Here is a 4,698-nt window from a genome sequence, read left to right on the forward strand (position 1 = left end):
GAGTGCAACGGGCACGGCTCCGCCGAGCCCGCCACTGGGATACACCACACTCAGGTAGGCATGGCGAACGTTGGGACCAACAGCACGGGGCACAGTCAGCCGGCCGGCGTCAACCATTCCCACAAGATAGCCGGACACGACAGCTGGGACCCCCCCAGAGGGCGGGACCAGCCATCACGATTACCTATTCCCGGAATTCACCTCCTGGCCCTGCCCGGGCTCATGGAGACAACTCCAGCCAAGGCCTCTAGGGATGCCAAGAAGTCCGAGCAGAGGAAGCCAAGAACGGGCCCCAAGCCCGTTCCCCCAGAAAGAAGCGGCCACCCGGCTCCCCCTGACGGATCAAGCCACCCTGCTCCCCCAGGGGGAACCGGGGGGGGGGGGGGGGGGGGGGCGACTATACTGGGAAACCTCCATGGGGAAACCATCATGCCCTCCGTAAGGTCTGCAAAGTGGTGACCCAACATGGGGACCAGAGGCTGGACACATACGCCATAATGGACGACCGCTCAGAGTGGACCGTGCTCCTACACCCAGCAGCACAGCAGCTGGCCCTTACAGGCCAGCCAGAGGACATGCCTTTGCGGACGGTGAGGCAGGAGCCCCAGATGCTTCACAGGGCGGCCGTCTCCCTCATCGTCTCGCCGGCAATTTGCCCAGAGCAGACCTATCGCACGCAGAGAGCCTTTACAACACAACTTAAAATCAACTAAATATCAATGTCTAATGATATTAGAATTTAACATTGTGTGGACGTTAATGTTAAAACGTTTAACAAACGTTGGATTTTGGTTACTTCACAACACAACATAAAATCAACATAATCTCAGCATCTCATGATGTTTGGATTTTACGTCATATTGACATTAACATTGGGATGTTTAGAAGACGTTGGATTTTAGTTATTTTATAACACAACTTAAAATCGACTAAATATCAACGTCTGATGATGTTAGAATTTAACGTTGTGTGGACGTTAATATTGCAATGTTTAACAGACGTAGGATTGTGGTTACTTAAAAACATATTTTAAAACCAACAAAATATAAACGTCTAATGATGTTGGGATTTTACGTTATATTGACGTTAATACTGGGACGTTTAGAAGACGTTGGATTTTAGTTTCTTTAAAACACAACTTAAAATCAACTATATATCAACGTCTAATGATGTTAGAATTTAACGTTATGTGGACGTTAATGTTAAAACATTTAACAAACGTTGGATTTTGGTTACTTAACAACACAGCTTAAAATCAACATAATCTCAACGTCTAATGATGTTGGGATTTTACGTTATATTGACATTTATATTGGGATGTTTAGAAGACGTTGGATTTTAGTTACTTTATAACACAACTTAAAATCGACTAAATATCAACGTCTGATGATGTTAGAATTTAACGTTGTGTGGACGGTAATATTACTACGTTTAACAGACGTTGGATTTCAGTTACTTTATAACACAACTTAAAATCGACTAAATATCAACGTCTGATGATGTTAGAATTTAACGTTGTGTGGACGTTAATATTGCAATGTTTAACAAACATAGGATTTTGGTTACTTAAAAACATATCTTAAAACCAACAAAATATGAACGTCTAATGATGTTGGGATTTTACGTTATATTGACGTTAATACTGGGACGTTTAGAAGACGTTGGATTTTAGTTTCTTTAAAACACAACTTAAAATCAACTAAATATCAACGTCTAATGATGTTAGAATTTAACGTTATGTGGACGTTAATGTTAAAACGTTTAACAAACGTTGGATTTTGGTTACTTAAAAACACAACTTAAAATCAACATAATCTCAACGTCTAATGATGTTTGGATTTTACGTTATATTGACATTAATATTGGGATGTTTAGAAGACGTTGGATTTTAGTTACTTTATAACACAACTTAAAATCGACTAAATATCAACGTCTGATGATGTTCTAATTTAACGTTGTGTGGACGGTAATATTACAAAGTTTAACAGACGTTGGATTTTTGGTTACTTAAAATCACAACTTAAAACCATCAGAATTTCAACGTCTAATGATGTTGGGATTTTATGTTATATTGACGTTAATATTGGGACGTTTAGAAGACGTTGGATTTTAGTTTCTTTAAAACACAACTTAAAATCGACTAAATATCAACGTCTGATGATGTTCGAATTTAACGTTGTGTGGATGTTAATATTACAATGTTTAACAGACGTTGGATTTTGGTTAATTAAAAACACAACTTAAAACCAATAAAATATCAACGTCTAATGATGTTGGGATTTTACGTTATATTGACGTTAATATTGGAACGTTTAGAAGACGTTGGATTTTAGTTTCTTTATAACACAACTTAAAATCGACTAAATGTCAACGTCTGATGATGTTAGAATTTAACGTTGTGTGGACAGTAACATTACAACGTTTACCAGACGTTGGATTTTGGTTACTTAAAAACACAACGTAAAACCAACATAATATAAACGTCTAATGATGTTGGGTTTTTACGTTATATTGATGTTAATATTGGAACGTTTAAAGACGTAGGATTTCAGTTTCTTTAAAACACAACTTAAAATCGACTAAATATCCACGTCTGATGATGTTAGAATTTAACGTTGTGGGGACGTTAATATTACAACGTTTAACAGACGTTAGATTTTTGTTATTTAAAAACACAACTTAAAACCAACATAATATCAACGTCTAATGATGTTGGGATTTTACGTTATATTGACGTTAATATTGGGATGTTTAGAAAACGTTGGATTTTAGTTACTTTATAACACAACTTAAAATCAACATAATCTCAACGTCTAATGATGTTGGAATTTTACGTTATAATGACGTTAATATTGGGATGTTTAGAAGACGTTGGATTTTAGTTACTTTATAACATAACTAAAAATCGACTAAATATCCACGTCTGATGATGTTAGAATTTAACGTTGTGGGGACGTTAATATTACAACGTTTAACAGACGTTAGATTTTTGTTATTTAAAAACACAACTTAAAACCAACATATTATCAACGTCTAATGATGTTGGGATTTTACGTTATAATGACGTTAATATTGGGATGTTTAGAAGACGTTGGATTTTAGTTACTTTATAACATAACTTAAAATCGACTAAATATCAACGTCTGATGATGTTAGAATTTGACGTTGTGTGGATGTTAATATTACAACATTTAACAGACGTTGGATTTTGGTTATTTAAAAACACAACTTGAAACCAACATAATATCAACGTCTAATGATGTTGGGATTTTACGTTATATTGACGTTAATATTGGGATGTTTAGAAGACGTTGGATTTTAGGTACTTTATAACACAACTTAAAATCAACATAATCTCAACGTCTAATGATGTTGGGATTTTACGTTATAATGACGTTAATATTGGGATGTTTAGAAGACGTTGGATTTTAGTTACTTTATAACACAACTTAAAATCGACTAAATATCAACGTCTGATGATGTTAGAATTTAACGTTGTGTGGATGTTAATATTACAACGTTTACCAGACGTTGGATTTTGGTTATTTAAAAACACAACTTAAAACCAACATAATATCAACGTCAGATGTCGTCAGTATTAACCGTCAACCTGACGTTGACATTAGACGTTGGACTGACATTGGATTATGGTCACGGACGTCACGACCTCCATCCAACCAAAGATCAACGTCTAATGACGTTGTGTGCCAGCTGGGCAGGGACAGGACTGATGGTATAGACGGGAATACATCCGAGGGCTGGTCAGAAACGTGTCGTAGTCACTGGTGGTCAAGAGCTTCTCAAAGCCCTTCATTTTCCAGATGTGTTGTGGACACTCGGCCTCAGACAGGTTGATGTCATCGATGGAGAAGCCACCTGAAGAGTTTCCCGCTCCCTTACGAATCTCAAACTCCACCTGGAAGGGCTTAGTGGCATTCAGGGGAACATGGTGGAGCTGCCAATCAGACGTGGGTAGACCTGGAGGGCAGAGTAACGCTTTTGCATGTTTTTGCTATTGTTGTGTATATATCTATTATATAGCAGCCATTTCCTCACCAGTGATCTGTCCCATGAGGCGTAGCTGTCCTCTAGAGTTCCTCTCGTCCTTGAACTCTCTGATCCAGATGTTGAGCTGGTCTGACTCGCTGCCGCTGTGGAAGTAGTAGAACTGGAGACACTGGACGTGACACTCCCTGCTGAGGTTCATCCTCTTAGTCTCCAGCCAAGCGGAGTCTCCCTCCTGACCGGATGCTGTGCTGGCATGCATGAAGTAACCTGGCGGAATAAATTGATTAGGTTCATTTTGTCTTCTTTTAAATTATGTTTTTAGTTTTCTTATTTTCAGACAAATTATTCCTGTCATCACCAGGAAGTCGGATGACAGCTCTGAAGAAGGCTGTAGTTACAGCCGAAACCGTCAGCAGGTAAAATAACATCATACTCTACTAATTTGTCTGAAATAAGAAAACTAAAAACCATTGACAGTACAATATATGGACCACCTTAGCTATATGTTTTTGACATGGCAAAATGAAGCTCATTTTCCGATATTGTTTGATTTCGTTTGATTGGATGAATGGATTTTCCTGTTGAATTGTGGGAAATCTGTTCAAGCCTGGAGCCGGGAAAACAGGAAGGGGCGTGAGCGTGGACGGGACTCGGGGGAGGGTTTCCTATAGCCACAGCATCCATCTTGTT

The 4,698-nt window shown here is 38.5% G+C and overlaps 1 pseudogene across 1 annotated transcript; it reads right to left on the reverse strand.

Annotated features, from left to right (window-relative positions):
• Positions 1-3,691: 3,691 nt before the first annotated feature.
• On the reverse strand, positions 3,692-4,267 carry LOC310798933 (meprin A subunit beta pseudogene; annotated as a pseudogene). Its single transcript has 2 exons — positions 4,057-4,267; positions 3,692-3,978 (listed from the first exon to the last, which is right to left on the reverse strand). The product of its transcript is annotated as a meprin A subunit beta pseudogene (transcript).
• Positions 4,268-4,698: the final 431 nt, after the last annotated feature.

The sequence above is a fragment of the Poromitra crassiceps genome, assembly GCF_964638095.1.
Source record: "Poromitra crassiceps genome assembly, chromosome: 26".
Taxonomy (NCBI): domain Eukaryota; kingdom Metazoa; phylum Chordata; class Actinopteri; order Beryciformes; family Melamphaidae; genus Poromitra; species Poromitra crassiceps.